Genomic DNA, 22,799 nt, shown 5'->3' on the forward strand with positions numbered 1-22,799 from the left:
ATGCTCAGTTTGGGTTACAAAAGTATGCAATTGCCATGTAAATATATTACATAGGCAAGCAAATTCCTTTGACAGGTAGTTCTTAAAACGTCTATTATAATTTGTTGTTTAATCATCCTGAAATTTGTAAGAAGTCATATTTGAAAATGTGGTTCAAGATGCTTTGTAGAAGTCCAAATCACTATCAGAGAAATCAGTTGGACTGGCACAAATGATGATGGACTGTAGGGGTGGTTGTCTGTGCTTTGCCCCTGAAGCACCTCTCCTAGTAGGCAGCAGGTAACTGCTAGGTACCTGCCCCCCCCCCCCCCGCCAAGGCATGGCTGAGGGGGGACCTCTTAAGACCTGGAATGCATAAGTGCTCACTCTCTTGGCTACCTCGTGGTCTTGGATGCTGGATGTTGGTACTTCAGACCAAGGCATAGTTCTCCAGAGAACCGTGTTGGACTAAGCCTCACCCCTCCTGGACCCCGCGACCAACTCCCTTTTGCTTGCTGTAAGTTAACCCAAAATAAACCCCTTTAGTTATGAGATAAACTCTGTGGAATTAATTGCTTCATTAATTGCCACTTTAATGGACAATTTTAGGTTTTATGGCTAAAGAATTATAAAATAATTTCTTAGACAGGTCTCGGTTTTATCAGCTCCTTCTCAAAGCAGGAGCTTGGGGAGGATGATATAATTTAATAAGATAATGATACCAAGAAAAGATAAAAATAAAAACTAACACGAGTAAGATTCAAAATTGACTTCTTTGGGGAGAAGTGATAGAACGGCAGGGGAGGGAGGGCTGTGGTAAGAACTGCTGCCTTGGTGTTTAACTGCGCATAGAGGAATGAGATGCATTCTGTTCAGAACAAGCCACAGGATCGTATTTAAAGAAAGATGCCAGACAGAGGCAATCATTGTTACCTACCTTAAGAGGAAATCATTTGTTTAAGAGGTGAACAGAATAAAAAAGAATGTCATGAAATGATGGTGGTAGAATGAAAGATTTTCTTCAAGTAGTTCAGTCTACACTCAAATTTTGAAAAACATCTCTGTAAGATATAGTCTATTCGCATGTTTCTTAAACTAATATAACCTCTGACCCAATTCTCAACTACTTGATCTATTTTAAAGATTAAACAAGTTAAGATGTGCTGAGCCTATTTATGTACTGGATGTTAACAAGGTCCTATATGATATGGGGGCAAAAAAATTCTATTGTAGTCATTTTTGCATTCCTAGCACCCAGCAGAGTTCACAACTCACAGCAGGTACTCTATGCTCATTGTGTGAAAGATCTCTCAACTTATGGAGCTTTACACTTTTCAAAGTAGCTTTAGACACATGATTTCAGACAATCCCACAATAGCCCTTTGATGTATTTATAATGCATCTATCAGGTGAGAAAATAGATTCAAAAGGGGAAAATGACTTCTAAGTCACAAAAGTTTTGAAGTCTTCTTTATGGCTTAATTCAGTCTAGTGATAATGTTAAAATAATGGAATATGAGTGTGTGTTTGTGTGTGTGATGGATGAGCATCTTCATGTGTATGCATTCCTGTGTGTGAACGCGGATGTATGTGTGTCACAGGCCCCCTGTGGAGGTCAAATGGCAACCTGACAAACTTTAAGTGTCAGTTCTCACATTCCACCTTGTCTGAGACAGGGTCTGTTAGTTTTCTGTTGTCTAGGCCCAGATTACGAGCCAATGAGCTTCTCAGAATTCGCGTTTCTACCTCCCATCTCCCTGTAGGAGTGTGCTGGGATCATGAATGTTCATGGTATGCATTCAGTTCCTGAAGTTTCAAGTTGAAATCCTGACATGTGGCAAGCACTTTATCATCAAGTCATACTTTGTTATTTAGAGCATAATGGAGTATGTTCTAAATCACCATAGACCCAAAGAAATAGAAATAGTAGGGGTATCTATGGTTTGTCCTTCCAGTTCCACGGTCCTTTGTTTTGTTTGAGACAAGGTTGCCCTCTATATCTCAGGTCAGCCTCAGACTCACAGTGATCCTCCTACAACAACCTCCCGAGGGCTAGGAGTGCAGCCATGTACCAGCATGCCCAGCACGAAAGGCTTTTAAAGGAAATTTTATTTAATTATTTTGAGAGAGGGTCTCACTATGTAGACCTGGCTCACCTGGAACTCACTATGTAGACCAGGCTAGCCTCAAACTCACAGAAATCTGCTTGCCTGTGCCCCCTCAGGTGCTGGAATTAAAGGCATGCACCACCACATCCTGCACACCAAGCCTCTTTTGAGACATTAAAGGCAGGAATTCACATACACATACTTCTATTCCTCTAGTCATCGGGGTAGGAGAGTGAGGCCCTTCTAGCCAATAATGGCACCCTGCTCACAATGCTTGTCTGACCTGAGGTTATGGTCAGTGTTTTTCTGGGACTTTTTAACTTAGAGGTAGAAAAAGAAATTGACCTTTGAAGCTATAGAGCTTCAAAGTATGTATAGGCGGGTCTACTTGTGGCCATGGAGAGACTACAGTTAGGATAAAAATGGAGGAAGTCAACTGAAAGAAAGTTCATAGACTGATTATTTCTAGTTGGTTAGCATTACTCTAGATACGTTGAGCTACGTGAAATTGCCATTTTAGGTGGGTAAAAATGGATAATACTATTTTATCTTGTCTCAATATAAAAAAAAAACAAATTAAGAGATCACATATTAATCTTATCTAAACTCTAAACCTTTTTTAACCTGAACCTGTCTTGATGCAAGTGGGAAGACAGAAGCCTAGAGATGTCAAAGCACTCGAAGGACTGGCAGTGTAGCTCAGTGGTAGAGTACTCACCTAGCACAAGTCCCTGGGTTCAATCTACAGTACCAAAAGGTTCAATCTACAATTCCAAAAGCCTTGTCCAATGTCAATGCTAATGTTATACAGTGCAGGGTTTCTAATGGTCAATTTAGGATTTTCTCTAAAAAAACATAATAACTAAAATTTAAAATTGGTCATTTTCAGATTTTATACCTAGTTGTTTTCCATTGACGATTTTGTCTCTGCCTCTTACATTGTTTTTCCTACTATGCCTAGGGAAATATCTGTTATAACTCAAAGTACAAATTCATTATAAATTGTTCTGGGGAAATAATTTCTAGGTTGAAAAGTATAACCATTAAATTTTAAACTAAAAGAAAATATTCTGAGAGAAGTTTCACCTAGCCATTGTGATAACAAGATTCACAAAGCAAACTTCTAACTATATTTTGGTCCTTCCTTATAATTATATTTTCCAAAAGAACTTCACAAACTTGGGCTGGAGAGATGGCTAAGCAGTTAAGAACATCTGCTGCTCTTCTGGAGGACCCAAGCTTTGTTCCCAGCTCCCACATCAGATGGCTCAGAACTACCTTAAACTCCAGATCTAGATCTGATGCTCTCTTCTGACCTCTGTGGGCACCAGACTCTCTCTCTCTCCTCCCTCCTCTCTTGATCTAATGCCCTTTTCTGACCCCTGTGGACATCAGACAGACAGACAGACAGACAGACAGACAGACACACACACACACACACACACACACACACAATCACACAATCACATATATACATAAATAAAGTTAAGAAGGAACTTTACAGACTCCACTGTGTACAAGCATCTGGAGTTGCTTTTTGTTTTTCTTTTCTTCTCTCCTCTCCCTCCTCCTTTTTGAACCAGGACTTCACTATGTAGTGTAGGCTGCTGGCCTTAAAATTCACCTTAGCCTCCCTACCATCAGCATCATAGGCACAAACCACCACACCCAGTTTGGACTTACTTATTAAATATGCATACTCCTGAACCCCATGGCAAAGCATTGAATCAAACTCTTCAGGGGTGGGCCATGTCTCTGCATCCTAGTGAGCTTACTGGGTGTCCTCATTCTCAGGCAATCTGCCACATAGTGAAAGGTATGAGTATTGAGTAAACATTCCAGTAAAAAAAAAAAAATCATTGCATGCCATAGTTACCAGTTTAGAACCAACGTTTCCCACAAAGATTGATTGATCAGCTTTTATTGTTTAGGGTTTCACCTACATGTGTACCTCCTACTCAAACCTTTGCCCTTGAAACAAAATATTCCTAACAAACAGCTGAATGTTTCTACTTCAAATCTCAAATATCTTCAACTAATGTCAATATTGTTTTCCCTGATTCTTTTCTTTGTATACTATCTATTTCAGTTAATTCTCTGATAAGATACCAGTTTGATAACAGCCATAAAATTCAGCAGCATCTTCATTTCCATGCTTTTCTTCTCATCTAATTAGTTTCCTGGTTATGTAAGACCCATGTGAAGAATCTACAGAGATTAGTTTCCTTATAGTGCTCATATCATTGCCTTGGGGTTCTCCCTTAAATGCTCATCATCATCTAGTCTAGGCTTTTGACATAACCTCTATACTCATTTGCTTTCTGTTGCTGTGATAAAACACAGACCTAAAGCAATTGGAGAGGAATGGGTCTATTTCATCTTAACGTTCCAGGCACCAAACCATCACTGAGGGAACTCTGGGCAGGAAATCAAAGCAGGAACAGAGGCAGGCACCTCTGCTTACAGTTTGCTTTTCATAGCTTGCTCAGTTTTCTTTCTTATGCAACTTAGGACCCCTCTGCCCAGGGATAGTATTGCTCACAGTAGACTGGGCCCTCACACATCAACCATCAATCAAGAGACATGCCTACAGGCCAATCTGCTAGAGACAAGTCCTCAACTGAGGGCCCCTTTTTGCATGTGATTCTAGTTTGTGTCAAATTGACACAAACTGACTGACACAACCCTCTACATGGGACCTGCCTCTCATCTCAAGTTTTCTGTAGTTCACCAGCACCTTATGATAGTGATCTTTCTATTATTGCCTATCAGCTTCAAAACAGGAAAGGCTTGTTTTGGTCCACACTGTTGGCGGTTTTGGACCATGTTTGCTTCACCCCATTGCTTTTGGGCCTGTGGTAAGGCAATGCCTCATGATGGGAGCATATGGCAGAGCATACTTCATGTTGGCTACAAGCCAAAAGAGACTAACACCCATAGTCCTCTTCAAGAACATGTCTCCAGTGTTATAGAGCCCCCACTAGGCCCTGCTTCTCGAAGGTTCTGCTACCTTTTAATATTGTCAAGATAAGAACTAAAGGAAGTCTTTAACACATGGAGCTATGAGTAATATTCCAGCTCTAAACCATTGCATCCCTACCTCAGGCTCCCAAGGTTTCATGTTGGTCTTACAATGCAAAAAGAATTAAGTCTATCCCAAAGCATATCCAACTGTTCCAATATTTCTGTCTCTGTCTCTTTGTCTCTCTGTGTCTCTGTCTCTGTCTCTGTCTTTCTCTCTCTCTCTCTCTCTCTCTCTCTCTCTCTCTCTCTCTCACACACACACACACACACACACACACACACACACACACAAAGTCCAAAGTCTTCTCTGAGACTCAAGGCAAACTACTAGTTGTGAGCAGCATCTGGGAATATGTAAAGAAGTTACATACATCTGAGATACAGTGGTTCAAGACAAGAAATCCTACTCCAAAAGCAAAGAAAATAGTGAGAAGCAAATGAAAGCAAGATCAAAACTGAGCAGGAAAAACATTAAATCTTAATACTCCATGTCTGGCATCTGGGGCACCTCTGGCCTTGGGTAAAGCTATGTTTATGGTCCTTAGGGATGCAGCCATGATCCAAACTATCCAGTCCTGGAAGCATATTTCTAATATGCAAATCAGGTTTTACCATTTCTCAAACAGCCCTGAGTACCTCTCAAAGTCCAATTTCTTTGCATGACATACAACTTTAATTTTTCAAGTTCCAAGGGCTATATTCTAGTTATACCATTAACAAGTACAAGATTTTAAATGAAGCATGACAAAATTGGTTCTGTTATAATACTTAGCACTGTCATTCCTAATCCATTTTGGGGGGCAGGGTTGAAAAAGGTCTTTCTTTCTGGCTCTCCTGGAGTTGACTGTGTAGACCAGGCTGGCCTCGAACTCACAGAGATCTTCCTACCTCTGCCTCCTCAGTGCTATGATTAAAGGTGTGCACCATCATGCCCAGCTCATTTTTTTTAAGATATATTTTTAAGTTATGTGTTTATGTGTGTGCAAGTATGTGGACAAATGCACAGAGAGGGGTCAGATACTCTGGAGCTGGAGTTACAGGAAATGAGAGCTAGCCAGCATGTGTGCTGGGAAATAAATTAGAGTCCTCTGGAAGAGCAGTACATATCTTAACCCTGTGCTACATATGTGCAGGTACCCATGGAGGCCAGAAGAGGGCATTGGGTCCCACAGAGCTGGAGTTATAGGTGGTTGTGAGCCACTAGATGTGGATGCTGGAAACTGAGCTCAGTCCTCCAGGACGTGGTGCTTATAACCACTGAGTCACCTCTCTAGCCCTCTTAATCCATTCTTAATGCTTTTTGTTTCTAAGTGGCTTTGCTAGTCTTAAACAAATGCACCTTGATTCCAGATGTCTTTAAGTGAACTTCTTCCCCTATGTGAGCATCACTTTGAAAATTCTGCGGGCTTATTTCTCAGCTGTGGAGCCTCTTCGTGCCTGTTCCATGAGCTGGTTAAGAGACAACTTTGTTTTCAATTCAGCATCGGCCTGCCTTCTTTCCAGATTGCTGCTCCTTGTCTGTTCTTTATGAGATACCATAAGACATGGGTATAAACAGTGCATAGCTCCCAGTTATAAACACATCAGACCCCTCTTCACTATGCACTGAAAACTAACATTCTAATCCTGCCCAACTACTCATCAGCTGTACTACAAAGTCCTTTCCTCTGCATTTGGGAGTAAGGCGAATTCCTTAATTTTCTTAGCTGTGAATGTCTTTAAAAACAGCCCGAGTGGCTGGAGAGATGACTTTGTAGTTAAGAGTGTTTACTGCTCTTCTCAGAGGACCTGAGTTCTACGCTTAGCACCTGTAACTCCAGCTCCACGGGATCTGATGCACTCATCTGGTCTCCATGGACACACACACACACACACACACACACACACACACACACACACACGTGGCATACACTCACACAGGCCCCACACATGTAGATAAACAAAAATAACCTTAGATGTTTGTTGTCAATATTCATAAAATCTGTAAGCAAGTTTCAAATTGTAATAAATTATACTTTCAGAACAGGAAATTGGACATCCTCACAGTCAATTCATTTTAATGATTCATAAGCCTGCTGTCTGCTATTGGCAGGACTTCACAGTGCAGGTTAAGCCTAATTCATCTTATTTTGTCACTGGTGTTCAAGGTTCATGGTTCTTGTTGGCCACTTCCCTATGATCCTCCTTTCTGTAATTCCATCGTCTAATCTTTTTAAAGAAACAAAACAAAATACTGTCCTCATCTTCATAATTCTCACTTTGCCTTCACGTTTCTCTTAATGTGCTAGCTCTCAGAGTTGAAAGATGTCATGGTGGGGTTTCACTAACATAGAAGCAAACAGGGAAGCCCTCCTTACAGTCTTTATACTCTGGTTCTCAATTTCCTAGGCCAGAGACCCTTCCTGGCTCCTTCGGGTCCTCTGGTTGTTCCGGGTGACCTCAGAGTCTCCAGGTGACAGGAGCCTGAGAAGCTGCCAGCCCTCCTGTAGTTTTCTTGTTTGTTGCTGTTTGGGGTCATTGCTGTCACCACTCAAGGCAGTATCCCTTGTTTCTAACATTTCTCTGATCATCTGAGGTCATGTTAAATTCCCCAGCTGCTTGATGGTTAATGGTTACCCATGGCCAGGCAGGTTTGAGAATGCCACTTCTAGCCTCTTATCTCAGTCGTCCCGGGAATACTGCACACCAGGCAGGCCCAGGGTCATTTACCTTTGCTCCACAGACATCTGTAAGGAAATCTAAGGAAGGAATTTTCACCCAAATACAAACAAACTACCTACCCTCTGAGGAAAAAAAAATATTAAGAAGAAAGGTAGGGCCATAAAAAGAAAACTAGAGCACCACTGAGCTGAGAAAAAGATTCTCATAGCTTTTGTAGCGAGACTTAGCATTCATCCAGATGTTAAAGTGTGCGAACTGACCAGTATCACTGGCAGCCAGAGCCTGTGCACCAGGAGAGGACCTGCTGTGAGGCACAGCCACTCTGTGACTTCTGACTTTTGAAAGACTCAAAATCACAAATAACTGCCACCCTGTGACAAAAGAAACAGTGAGCATTTGTCCAGGCTGCACTGCTTCTTCTAGCTATGAGGGTGGGAGTCTAGTCCCATTTTATGAGAAAATAAGAAAAAAAATTGGTTCACTAATTTATAACCATGGTGATCTATATGAAATTGTCCATTTAAAGTCAATAATCATCTAGCACTTTTCATTTTTATTTTAAGACTGAGTCTCAGTATCTAGGCCTTGGCTGCTCTATATCTCTATTCCTGTGTAGATCAGGTTGTCCTTGAACTCACAGAGATCTGCTTGCCTCTGCCTCCTGAGTTTTTTAAAGACCTGTACTACCATGCCCAGCCTCCTTTCCCTCCTTGCTCTCCCTTCCCCTCCCTCCTTCCTGCCTTCCTCCTTCCTCCTTTCTTTCTTTCCTTCCTTCCTTCCACTTTGATAGGGTCTCACTTTGGCGCTCCAAGCAGACTGGAGATCCCTATGTAGCCCAGTCTGGCCTTGTATTTGCAGTAATCCTCCTGCTTCTTCCTTCTGAGTACCGAGATAACAGATGTGTGCCCCCATACTAACATTTGACTTACAATTTAAATTTTATATGTGGAGTTGGACACAAACTCCATTGTAGCTAATTGTAGAATGTGTATTGTCATCACTTAACTCCTTTTCTTTTAAGAGAGTGAAAAAAATGAAGCTCATAGTACATTGGGCAATCAAAAATGAGGGTTTTTTTTTTAAAGTAGCTTGGTTTTCTCTAATTAGTTCAAAAATTGTAGAAAGTAACTATTGTAGGTGACAGTTTCTCTGGAGGCTGCTGTATGTCACACTTTCTCTGAGCATGCCATTCAGAGCACGACTTAACTTCCTTTGGCTGCCACAGGTTCAGAAGAAACGGGGTGGGGGGGAGTCAGGAGCTCACTATGGAAACTTACTTCTGCCATTTAACAGCTGTGCACGCTGGGCAAGACAATAAATCTCTCTGGGCCTTGGATTACATTCAACCTAAACCACTCTCTCTGCCAGATTGTTGAAAATACATGAGGGAGAAAAATCAGAGCCTGGATTATGCACTGTTAAAAATAGCAATATTGCTGCAAATTAGTTTGTGATTCAAATGAGAAGGAGAAGTAACATTTTTGAATGATGGTTGCACACCAAGTGCATGCCATGTTTAATCTCTTTTAATACTCACAATAACCTCATGCATTGTTATATTATTCTATCATTATTGTTGGTCACTATTCCAATTTCACACTGAGACATTAAAGTTAATAAATGTTAAATAGCTTACTCCCGGGAGCAATGATGAGAAGAGAACCGAGTCAGCCATTTTGTAAAGGGAAACTCAGAGTCTAGAGGATCTGCTCCCATGTGTTCACTGATGGGGTGAACTGAGATACAACCTTTTCACTGCTACTTTTGGGTCTTAATTTCTTTTTGTTGGTCTGCTTTTTAGTTATTGATATCATTCAAAGGAGTATTTGACTACATATTTGTTAGAATTCATAGAATAACTATTTCTAGAGTATGGTAGTGACAGTATGGTTATGAGCATTATTTTAAAGGTATTTGCTATTTAATTTATAGGTCATTTTTTTTTTGTTTTAGTTTTGTCATGGTTTGTTATTTAGTTAGAATCTCACCAAGCCCAGGCTGACCTTGAGCTCAGGATCTGTTGAGTATCCTAAGTGCTGTGGTTAGAGGCGTGCACCATCACATCTGGCTTAAAAGTTCTCTCTCTTCTAAAGATACATTCTAGAACACTTATGAACAAAGGATTATAATGCCTAGAGTTTGTTTCTAAGATAACTAGAGGTGAAAGGGATTGGGTGTAGTTGTAGGGTATTGAGGAAATAAGGTTCACAAGAACCAATACATTTTGAATCTGGGCATTAACATAAAACTCATACCTATGAGCCGGGCGGTGGTGGCGCACGCCTTTAATCCCAGCACTCGGGAGGCAGAGCCAGGTGGATCTCTGTGAGTTCGAGGCCAGCCTGGGCTACCAAGTGAGTTCCAGGAAAAGGCGCAAAGCTACACAGAGAAACCCTGTCTCGAAAAACCAAAAAAAAAAAAAAAAAAACTCATACCTAGCTCATGAAGTTGTCTTAGAGACTAAGTATCCTGTTTGTTTTGCTTTGGTTTTTCTCAACTCAACACAAGCTAGAGTTATCTGAGAAGAGGGAGCCCTCAACTGAGAAAATTCTGCCTGTGGGACACTTTCCTAGTTAACAATTGATGTGGAGAGGCAGTGCGCATTGTGGGTAGTGCCACCTCTGGGCTGGTGGTCTTGGAATTTATAAGAAAGCATACTAAGAAAGCCAGTAAGCAGCATTCCTCCAGGGCTTCTGCTTCAGTTCCTGCCTCTAGGTTCCTGCCTTGAGCCTTGTCTTCTGCCCTTGGAATGTGACCTGGGATATAGAAACTAAGTTTCTCTACAAGTAGCTTTTGGTCATGGTTATTTATTTATTTATTTATTTATTTATTTATTTATTTAGTGTTTTTTAAGACAGGGTTTCTCTGTGTAGTTTTGGTACCTGTCCTGGATCTCACTCTGTGGACCAGGCTGGCCTCGAACTCACAGAGCCTGGCTCTGGCTCCTGTATGCTGGAATTAAAGGTGTGTGCCACCACTGCCTGCTTGGTCATAATGTTTTATCTCAGCATTGGAAAATCAAATGAAGACACTAAGTTGTGGGAGTCCAGCTCCCACTTTTGAAGGGTTCTTAGGAGGAGAGAGGGATAAGAAATTATCAGATAGGAAGAGACCTAGAAGACGAGAAGAAAGACAGAAACACAGGATACCTTTGGGAAGGCCTGGATCAATACCTAATAGCCTTGTACTTTATTGAAAAAAAAGTATATATTTTTATAATATGCCAAAGGGAGAGGCAAAAGACCTCCCTCTTGCAAGATCAAAGTGCAGCGTACAGCCAGTGTAGACCCTTCCAAACACCTGGTAAACACGCCCGTGGCCAAATCATCTCCTTACACAGCTCTGCTGGGTAAAGCAAGCTCAGATAGTCTGGCCCTGAGTAATTTGAGTCTCCACACTAAGGGAAGTAAAAATGCTTAAAGCAATGTCTCAAAATGTGAGGTTCTGAGACTTGGGAAGTGGCTCAGTCTATAAAGTACTTAACTGAGTTCAGATTCACAGCACACATGGAAAACGTTGGGTGCAAAGGGTGGGAGGGGCTCATCCATCCCTGCCCATAGCTGAGGAGCTATTGACAGTTGATAGCCTTTGAGGGAGGGAGGGCCTGTTTTCTTTAAGAGTATGTCCGCTAGTATGTCAATCACACTGCAGTGAATGACCACACACCATGAGGCAGGGACAGAATAAACTGGACTTGGTGGGCTAGAAAAAGAAAAGAGGACATGAAGCTGGGAGGAGTGGGGAGCAGGGTGGATCTGGGAGGAGTTAAGGGGAAGAGTAGGGAAGGGTGAATATGATAAGAACATATTAAATGAATGTATGAAATTCTAAAAACATTAATACAACTATATTTTCCAAAAGAAATTTGTGTGCAAAAACACACATGTGTAACCACAGCACTGGGGAAATGGAGACAGGGAAATCCCTGGGGATTGATTACTGGCCAGCCAGTCTAGCTGAATCAATAAGCTCAGCATTTCACAAGAGACTCTGTCTCAAAAAAAAAAAAAAGTGGAGTGTGATGAGAAAGACACACAACACTGACCTATAGCCTCTATGACACATGTGTACCCAAAAACACACATATGTGTACATACACACAAACACATACCAAAATGTATAAACACAATATGAGGTGCCCAATAAATTATTTGTGTTTATGATTCTTTCTCTCATGAAACCAATCATTCTTATTCACACTCTAGATAAGATGAAGTCAAATAATCTTTGAATGTCTAGCCAGAAGGCCTGCTAGGACAGGGACTGAGGATGAGTGCAGTGTCTGATTCCGGCAGGGACAGGCTTTAGTGGGGCATGGTTCTCTTCCAAAGGGCTGCTTACCTGACCCTCTTCTGAGTCACAGGACCTTGATTCCCATCATCAGTCTAGATAGAGAACTTTAGTCTTACAAAAACAATTCTTTAATTCTGTTCTTTAGAATGATGACAGCAGATGAAATTGGCGCTGCCTGGAATATAAGCACATGTCTTAGGTGCAGCTACGTTAGACGTGTGGTGTTCGGGACACATTTTCAGAACTGTTCTGTATGGTTATGACGGTGATGGCTGACATTCACTGTCCAGGAACTGGTGGCATTGCTAATCAGTGAGGAGTAAAATCCTGCCCTCTTTCAGCGCAGCCCCTCTTCTTTCATTTTGACAACCTCAGCTTTATTAATTCCGGCTCCCCTTCCTCCCCTTTGTCCACATCAGACACATGTAATGCAGAATCTTTCAGGGACTGATTGGTCTGGTCTGATTCTGAGACACTGTCATCAGTCACTGAGATGGAAATGGATGGAGAATAGAGTGCTCAGGACTTAACAGATTCTCAGTACATATTTATTTATTCATTATTATTATTATTATACAGTACTGGGCAGTGAACCCAGAGTCATATGTGTGTCAGTCATGAGGTCTCAGCTCCACATATTTATTACATTGTAAACAACTGCTTTGATTTTCAGAGGGAACAGAATAAAGCCATGGGCTAGAACCCACCCCTTCTAGGTCCAGCTGAATCGAGTCTGTAACTAACCTGGTGTGGCTTCCTGTGCACACTAGCAGACACCGTCCTGGCTCTTCCTGGTGTTGTACACAAAACCATAACACAAGAGGCTATATATACACAAACTCTTGTGGCACCTGCTCTGACAGGTCAGAGGTCACTTTTGTTCTTTTTGACTAGAGAGGCAACGTAAAGTGATACATTAAGGTAGTAGAGAGGATGCTATCATTGTTTTTAAAATGATTTTTTTATTTGCTTATAGTTTTGAACTCCAGTTTCTCTGTGATTAGACTTTCTTTTAAGGCTCCTTTCATCTCACAAAGCCGTAAGCTTATAGGCATCAATGTGGTGATATTTTGAATAAATAAAATTTGCCTGAAGATCAGAGGACAGAACAAGCCACTAGATAAACACAGAGGCCAGGCAGTGGTGGCACACACCTCTAATCCTAATACTGGGGAGGCAGAAATCCATCTGAATTTCTGTGAGTTCAAGGCCACACTGGGCTACATGAGATTAATCCAGTCTAAAAGAGAACAGAGCCAGGCAGTGGTGGCACACACCTTTAATTCAGCACTTGGGACCACACAGCTTTAATCCCAGCACTAGGAAGGTTAAGACAGGAAGTGATATGGCTGGGCAGAGAAAGGACTATAAATCAGGAGGAGACAGGAACTCAGGCCCTTTCAGTGAGGAGTTGGTGAGATAAGAGGTAGTAGCTGTGGCTTGCTCTGCTTCTCTGATCTTTCAGCTTTCACCCTGATATCTGGCTCCAAGTTTTTATTATAAGATCATTTAGGATTTGTGCAACACATCAATGTACAAACTATAACATTATTTTTATTAAAATTTTTTTCTACTAGAGATTTTGATACCCTTCCAAACATCTGATAAACAAAAAATTGAAGGGAACTGCAAGGAAATAAACAAGTAAGTTAAAATCAGAACTAAATTCAAACCAAACTCAATACTTTGCAGTGAGTGAAAAGAAAATTTAAATTTAGTTGCTCCATCTAGTGGTAAACCACTATTTGATTTCACTTTTTTTTCATGTTAAAGATTTTATTCCAAATTTTGTTCTACTAAATAGAATAAACGTATTTAATAGATTTATCCTGTCCCTTAATTTAACAGAAAATTACTCTTGTGTAAAGGGAAATGTCACCACTTAATGAATTTAAATAGGCTTTAAGGACATGTTTGTACAAACTCAAATTTCAAATATTCCCCTCCTGAGTGTAGGAACAAGTATCAAGGTAATATCTATAGTGTGTGCTTATGTGTTCGTGTGTGTGTGTGTGTGTGTGTGTGTGTGTGTGTGTGTGTGTGTGTATGTGTAGTATATACACTTACATGTTATCCTGAAAACATAGAAAAGCTTGGGACTCTCCTACATAACAGGAAAGAGACAGTAATAAAAAGACCAGACCTGCATTTTTTTTTAACGCAGACCTAAATAAGACCTGACAAGTCTCAGAGTTTCAGATTAAATATCCGTCATAGAAAGGTATTTACAATTAAAGATCACCCACTTAACTAAAATGGCAAATAATTGTAGGTAACCATGGACTGTAGGCCAGCCAGGCTACTTGAGTCTGGAGTCTGGATAGCACCTTTTAGCTGTCTCCTGTGTATCTTGGTTACTCCTATCGCTGAGGGGTTGAATGCGACCCCACCTGAAGAACAGTTGAAACTGCACAGAATGGGTGCTCCATGAAGTTTCCTCGCACCACCACAGACCTTATTGCATGTCTTTTTTTTTTTCTTTTGGTATTGATTGGATAAATAATTAAACTAAATAGAAGTAGTCAGGTATCCATTTGGAAATTACCGGAACTCTCTTGCCTCCCCTCGGTGAAGCATTTCCATCCTGAAAAAGATTCTTAAAGAGCAATCCAGACCCCCAGTGGATGACATTATTTACATGATCAGCCACTCATTCCCCAAATTCAGCTTCCTGCCTTTCTGAGAACAGAGAAGATGTGCTCAATCCTGAGCATGTTGCAGCTTGACTCACCTCCTCCACAGAGCCTCCACAGAGCTAGGTTTTAGTGTCTCTTGATAGCAAACCTTTGTCAGAAAAAGTGAAAAGACAGCTCCCCAAGTCTAGCTTGGTACACAGTGTTCTGGGTGAACCGTGTCAGACCACAGTGTTCACAGTCCCTGGAGGGGTCTCTGCCACAAAAATAACTTCCCTTTCTGGCATCTGGTTACAGATTCTTGTAACCGTGTCTCAAAAGTACTTCAGTATATGGACTATACTGCCTCATTCTAAAATTAGCCCCACCAATTAATAGTTGACTAATATTGGGAAGATGCTGGCCCCTCGTGAGCCCTTGTTCACAGAAGAGAAATCTGAGCATCTCTATCAAGTATTGTCCTGTAAAACAAATGAACTAATAAGTGTAACTGTGTGCTGTAATAATGTAAATGTTAGGATTAGATGTTCTAACAGTGTGGATCTCATTATTCGTGGAGCATGAACTGCAGGGTCCAAATTTACCAAAACTTAAGGAAGAGTCGGTCAGCTTCTTCCCCTCTCCCCCACAAAGATATTTACTACACTTGATTTTTCTGGCCTTGGTTTTGAATTTTCTTTGCCTCTTCCAAGTCATTTACTTACAAATTTTTCCTATTAGATGGTATCATCTACTTCTGGACTCTTTTCTCCTGTTAATACCTTCTCACTTTTTACCAGGGAATTCCTTGAGGACATGAATTGTATTTATTCTGGGTAGGCTGGGCTGGCCTTGAACTCATGATCATCCTGCCTCAGCTTCCTGAGGGGGAGAGTGCAGGCATGCACTCCCATACCTGAATTATTAATTTATTTTTCTGATGCTTTACACAGAACTAAGTCCATAGTAGATGCTTGAAAGATATGTATAAATAAAATATGTGAAAATCCCAACTTGCATTCATATCTGAAGACTGTTTGCCTTAGAAAAACCACTGTAGCATCAATCTTAAAAGGTCTTATTAATAAAAAACAAACCTGGAGCCAGGTATTGGGGTCAACATTTGGAAGATCAGAGAAGCAGAACAAGCCACAGCTTCCTCATCTCGCAATTTCTCAGCTGATCCTGTTTCCTCAGACTGGAAGCCTCTGTGTCCTTATCCAAATGGATCTCAGCTGAACTGCTTCTCAAAAGCCTGAAAGCTTAACCAGGCTCTAGTTCCTGGTCCTCATGCCTTATATACCTTTCTGCTTTCTGCCATCACTTCCTGAGATTAAAGGCATGAGTCACCATGCCTGGCTATTTACTCACAGAGATCCAGATGGATCTCTGACTCTGGAATGCTAGGATTAAAGGTGTGAGTGCCACCATTTCCTGGTCTCTATGCCTGTCTAGTGGCTGTTCTGTTCTCTGACCCCAGACAAGTTTATTAGGGTACACGATATATTGGGGAACACATTATCACCACAAACCATAATAGTTATTTTCATTTACTTATCAGTGTTATTAAATTTTAGGCCCTGTGCCAATATTTTCATTTGTAATATGATATTATATAATGCCATCAATACATTTTATTGCTATTTTGTTGAGACAAGATCTTGCCAGGCAGTTCAGGTTAGTCTCACATTTAAACCCTCTTCTTTTAGCCTCCCAAATGCTGAGTTTACAAGGAAATGCCACCATACCAGCTTTCTATCAGTTTCTTAATAAAAAAAAAAACCCTGACAAATAAAAATTATATACATTTACCATTTATAATGTGTTATTTCAACACATGTATAACTTATAGGATGGCTAAAACAAGCTGAGCATCCATATATGTATTGCCAACAACATTTATCTTTTTTTTTTGGTTTTTTTTTTTTTTTTTTTTTTTTTTTCTTTTTTTTTTTCCAAGACAGGGTTTCTCTGTGTAGCTTTGCGCCTTTCCTGGAACTCACTTGGTAGCCCAGGCTGGCCTCGAACTCACAGAGATCCGCCTGGCTCTGCCTCCCGAGTGCTGGGATTAAAGGCGTGCGCCACCACCGCCCGGCTCAACATTTATCTTTTATTTTGTAGTAACATCTCCTACAACCTACTCTCATAGTAATTTTCAAGAACATACTATATTGCTGCTGACTATAGCTACCACGTGATTAAGTTTTTTGAACTTGACCTGCCATCTAACAGAATATTTGGATCCTTGGAGCACAATTTTAGACCCCCCACTCCCGCTCCTCCAGCTCCTGATTCTGGTCTCTACTTCTGTGAGATCAGCTTTTTAGATTTCACATATGTGACCATTCGGGATTTCTCCTTAACATAATGTTCCCAGGTTCATCCATATTGTTGCAAGCTGACAGAAAGTTTCCTGTTTTGAAGAATCAACTCTCTCTCTCTCTCTCTCTCTCCCTCTCCCTCTCCCTCTCCCTCTCCCTCTCCCTCTCCCTCTCCCTCTCCCTCTCCCTCTCCCTCTCCCTCCCCTCCCTACTCTGTGATTTTTCTCCTTTCATCCATGGATAGACACTCAGGTTGATTCCTTATCTTAACTGCAGTGACTAAGTGTCTTAGCTTATTTTCTGTTGCTATGATAAACACTCCAAAGCAACTTGGGGAGGAAAGGGTTCATTTCATCTTACAGTTCTGGGTAATAAATAGTTCCCACTGAGGGAAATCAGGGCGGGAACTGAAGGCAGGAACCTGGAGGCAAGGGCTGAAGCACAATCACCGAGGAACCTGGCCATTGGCTTGCCTCTTCAGGGCTCTCTCGGCTTGCTTTCATGTACCACCCAGGACCTGCCCAGAGGTGGCATGCCCACAGTGGGCTGGGCCTTCCATAAGATTCATTACAAGAGAATGCCAGCCTAGGTGTGGTGGCACAAGCCTTTAATTCGAGCACTAGAGAGGCAGAGGGAGACAGATCTCTACAGAGCTAGTTCCAGGACAGCCAGGGCTACACAGGGAAATACTGTCTCAAGAAATGAGAGAGAGAGAGAGAGAGAGAGAGAGAGAGAGAGAGAGAGAGAGAGAGAAGAGAAGAGAAGAGAAGAGAAGAGAAGAGAAGAGAAGAGAAGAGAAGAGAAGAGAAGAGAAGAGAAGAGAAGAGAGAATGCCCCACAGACTTGCCTATAAGCCATTCTGATGAAGTTGGCTCCTCAACTGACATTCCATCTTCCCAAATAACTCCAGTTTTTGACAAGTAGACAAAAATTGAAGCAGCACAATAAGGGAAGCCGAGCATCTCTTTGATAATCTGATTTCATTTCCTTTGATTATATCCAGTAGTGGGATTGCTGGTTGGTTACTCAGTCATCTTAATGTACAAATCAGGAAGTTGAATTTCAGAAAATCTGAATTCCTTGCCTGAAATACTAGTTCTAATGTCTTCCAAGAGTCTCCCTGCTGGTTACTGGAGAGCTCCCTAGTGTGGCTACAGTTCTTTGGTCTGTTCCCTGCTGCAGACATGCTCCTTTGCTGAACTTCCCCAATGCAGGTGCAAGGGCAACACAGATAATATTAAGGAGTAAGCCATGCTGTGTCCTTGTGAGATGGGTCTGAACTCTATCTAAAGGACACAGGTCCCACTTGCTTTGAACTCAGGCATGTATGCCACTCTGACCAACATAGGCTTCAAGTTTTCTACAGGCTGCTGAAATACTAGATTTCTCAGTGTGGCCCAGTAAAGGACTCCAAGAACTGTCCCCTCTAAATCTAGCAGTCAGCAAAACACTGGTGTTTCAAGAGCACTGGGAAAGCTTGAGTAGTATATGTGACCTTTGAATTCCAAGCCTAAACGTTAAATATTGTCTCAAGCCTTAAAAGTCCCCTATACACGTCACACAAAACAGATCATGGACTATGGATAGCCTTGGGCACCTCTTACCTATTTACTAAAATCAGCCAACACTGGTTTATATGTGCTGGAGCTAAGCCCGAGGCTCAGTGACATGAACACATTTGAGCTGCAAATAGTTGCCACTAGCCCAGGGGTTTATGGTCAATACCAGGAGTGGAGGCTCTTCAGCTCAACCACTAACTAGTAAAGAGATTGTTGTACAAAAATATTCTTTTCCTTCTTTTCGGTAGTGTACTCTGGCCAGGACCCTGGACTCTGGTAATCTTTATTATTAATAAACTCAAACAAATGCTTGCCTCCAATCTCTCTCTGCCTCTTTGGGGTTCCTAAAATAGCATTTTTCTTCTAACTTTCTATGCAGAAAAGCGATTATGCATAGCAATTCATTTGGTGAGGTGAGACACTGAACTGAAATAACCAAATCTCTTGGAAGGTTGCATATAAAGGGAGCTAGAAAAGGGAGGAAGGGAGGGAGAGGGGGAGAGAGAGAAGAGAGAGAGAGAGAGAGAGAGAGAGAGAGAGAGAGAGAGAGAGAGAGAGAGAGAGAGAGAGAGAAGAGAGACAGAGAAGAGAGACAGAGACAGAGAGAGAGACAGAGACATCCTGGGGGGTAGCTATCACCTCTGTTCAATTGGCTTTCTTCTCATCAACTTAAAGCTAGACCCAGTGTCCATGAGAGGGACATCTTTGTCTTGTCACAGTGCCACCCCCAGCTTTAGCATTTTGCCTTAACACAAAACAGGGATTGGAAACAAATGTTTGTTGATCAACTCATGATGTTTCAACTTGTATCATCCTGTCATGCTCAATTCAGTGTTGCGAAGCTGAGCGTGCTTCCCAATTAGCTCCTCTCTGCCCGGCTCTTAAGTGGTGTCATTCTTTTCCCATTCTCTCATGGAGGCTTTGCATCATCTCTAAAATTTCATTTTCCCAGTCTTGTTAGTTACTGGGGCCCCTGAGCCCACTGTGAATAGTGCGTACAGCCTCTGTGTCCCCACACTACCTCACTCCTCTGTTGATTGTGATTGTTGCTAACTGCTCTTGGATATATAAGATATATCCACTTGGATATATCTTACCTCCTATTTATGGTCTACACTATTTTTGTACAGGAGAGGCAAATGCTTCTCTCTCACACCCTGCCCCTCACACAAATTTTCTTGGCATTCTAGCATACTCCTTAGGTCAGGAACATGGACTGTCCCCCCCACACTGTTTTCTGGAAAAGTAGTAGGATACAGTATAGTAACCAAACATAAACTGTGGGGCCAGGCAGCTGACTTCAAACTATGGTTCGGATGGGATCAAGTCCCATCACTCCCTAGCTTGGTGACTGTAGCCCAATAAGTGAATCTTTCTGTCCCTTCATGTCTCACCTTTCCATGAAGGCTAAGAATAATGCCTATCTCACAAGATGGCTGGGAGGGCTGAGTGAGTCATTGTGTGTAAAGCAGTGCCTGGCACTGGGAAGCATTCTGTGGATGTTACCAATTGCCATTATCTTCTTTTTATTTGCTTTTACGTGTCTGGCTTTTCTCCATAACTAATTTGCTTTTTGGTGCTGGAGATTGAAGCCAGACCCTTGCACATATCAGGCAAGCACTCTACCAACTGAACTATGTCCCCTCCATAACTGTTTTATAAATTCTTCCAAGTCAGGGATTTCCATATTTACATCTCTTGGCCTTGGAAAGGAGACCCAGGAGAAAGCAATTTGATGCAGAGGAGTGTGGGGTCCAGAGACCAGGCTTGTTAGATTGGGCAGGTCTTTCAACTTCTCTGAGACACCATTTGCTTATATACAATATGCAAATACATTCTTTTATCTATAATGTCTCACATAGAATAACTTGTTTATTATCTGACTCCTTGCTTCTACATGATTGATGTAAACACAGTAGAAGTTGAAGCATGCAGATGTAAATTCTATTACCAAGGTGTTCAGTAAATGCTTTCTGATGAATGGAATCAAATGTGTGGCATTACTTTTTTCCCAATGTAAACTTCATACAAAAAGAATGGGAAGCATTTCCTTTTGATGTGTTTAATCAATAGTGTCCCAATTTTCCCATGAAGCCCCCCTCCCACTCCCTTCATCTTAGGGCATCATTATTTGCTTTTGTATGGCAGGTGCTGAATATGAATAGAAGCAGCTGGATCTATGGTGTGCTGGTGTGCAGAGAAATACTAAGGATTGAAGAAAATCTTAATATGTTTTAGCTCTTGCTCCAAAGAGTTTAGTTTTAGCTTTTTCCCCCCTCGTGTTTATCAGGGTGCTCACAATCTCTTTTCAGAGGTAAAAAGACCAGCTAGACTATGAGGGGATAGAGCAGAGTAAATGACATATAGAAAACTAAACAATTATCATGGGAGAAATGAAAATCAGCGACCAGAACCTGACAAAGGAACAATAAAGGTATTAGATTAAAAATAAATAAGCAGTGGAGCTATACAAAATGAATATGATTTTTCAAGGCAAGAGACTGTGACTCATTTAGTCTTTGAGAATCAGAACATTACCAAAAACAGTAAAAATAATGAGTACAGAAGGGTATATGATACAGGCCGCGGCGGGAATTTGTAGGCTTGCTTCTGTGCTAATTATTAAGCATCCCAGCTCTCATTCTATATGCAAACTAAGCATCCATAAACTCTGTAGCAGGAGCAGACATAGGAAGATATTCAAATACCAAAGTAACTATGGAGATGGAAGGAACAAAGAAGGCTTCTTGAAAGTCTCTGGGTAAAGATAAAAGGAACACAGAATAAAGAAGATCTCACAGCAGGGGCTGGTGACAGATCTCCAAATCAGGAAGTCAGGAAGATGAAGTGGAGCAGAGCCAAGTCTCCCCATCCTGGGAGATGGTCCATAGATTTCAACTACCCAGTTAACTTTAGTGAACTCACTCAGGAGAACAGAACTGGAAACATGAAACATCAGTTTAATTCTCTCAGTAAATGATGCAAAAAAAGAGAAGCGAGAATTTTGAAAGTGGTCTTACATTTTAAAGATCTTATAAACTACTTGAATGTCTTATCCTGTGGAAGAACAGTCCTGGCTTAGCCAGATTCTAAGTATGGATATTATGTTAAAATGTCAGGACATCAAACTTGCCATGCCTATAAATCTGATGATATATATTCATGGTTGTGTCTCTCTGTGTATCTATATATGGCTATACAGATATACTAAACTCTTCAGAATTTTTTGTTTTGGGCATGTACTCATGCATGTGTGTGGTGTATGCATACTCGTGTGTGCTGGTGCATGTGTGCAGAGGCCGGAGAAGGAATCCAGGTGTCCTGCTCCGTCATTCTTTGCCTTATTCTCTTGAGACAGGGTCTCTCACTCAACCTGGAACTAAGAAGACAACTGTCTGTCTCCAACAATCCTGCCATCTTTGACCCCCATAGTGCTGGATTTATAGGCCTGTATGGCTATACCCAGATTTTTCTGGGTGTATTGGGCATTCGAACTCAGGCCCCCAAGCTTGTATAGCAAACGTTCTTACCCACTGAGCCCCGTCCCGGACCCCAAACTTTTTTTAATGGAGCCAAATAAAAGGCAACAGACTCCTGAATCTGAGTGGTGTGTATTTTACCTACCTCAGTGCATCAAACATTTCTTAATTTGGGGGTCTTCACATGGTTTCTTATCCTTTTCTTTTTTATATTTTATTTTCCTGAACACAAGTTTTTTCAAGGTCTAAGCTTTTATTCACACAACATTTCTACCTTTTTCAGCCAAACAAAACCTCAGTGTCAGCCCAGGTTCAAGGAGTGGGGAAATCAATTACTGCTCTTAGTAGAAAAAGCAGCAAATAAATTTGTGGTCCTTTTTAATCTATTGTGAGTTAACTCTATTACAAGATGAAATGAGAGCTATGAAAGAGTTTGACTTCACTCAAAGTCGGTTAAATTTTTCTTACCTAAGTATCATCACTATGTGGGCAAACAATTGCTCCTTCCCTCCTTTTTCAGTATCTTAATGGCTGGTGTTCTCATGAGGAAATCATCCTGAGCATCAGTAGGGTGCTTGGGACTTTGCACACCCCATTTCCTTTCTGCTTCTTACATTTAGTATTTCAGGTGTATGTCTGCTACCAATTCAATGACATATAAAGCATGCTGGATTTCTGGAGGGGAGATTTATCCGACTGCCACAAATCTTGTGATAATATTTGTCATTAGCTCAAGCATTGATCCATAGTTCAAAGGAAATTT

The 22,799-nt window shown here is 41.3% G+C and overlaps 2 protein-coding genes across 4 annotated transcripts in view; one reads left to right on the plus strand and one right to left on the minus strand.

Moving 5' to 3' along the window:
- Pkn2 (protein kinase N2) overlaps nucleotides 1-9,867 on the minus strand; it is a 151,599-nt gene extending 141,732 nt beyond the window's left edge. For both annotated transcript variants that reach the window (XM_076575085.1, XM_076575082.1), the window contains exon 1: nucleotides 9,776-9,867. The gene's annotated coding sequence lies outside the window, so the exon portion shown is untranslated. The remainder of the gene's footprint in view (nucleotides 1-9,775) is intronic.
- LOC143274008 (uncharacterized) overlaps nucleotides 1-22,799 on the plus strand; it is a 201,067-nt gene that overhangs the window by 26,722 nt on the left and 151,546 nt on the right. The gene's annotated exons all lie outside the window — the stretch shown is intronic.

This window comes from Peromyscus maniculatus, chromosome 6, assembly GCF_049852395.1.
Source record: "Peromyscus maniculatus bairdii isolate BWxNUB_F1_BW_parent chromosome 6, HU_Pman_BW_mat_3.1, whole genome shotgun sequence".
In the NCBI taxonomy this organism is placed as follows: domain Eukaryota; kingdom Metazoa; phylum Chordata; class Mammalia; order Rodentia; family Cricetidae; genus Peromyscus; species Peromyscus maniculatus.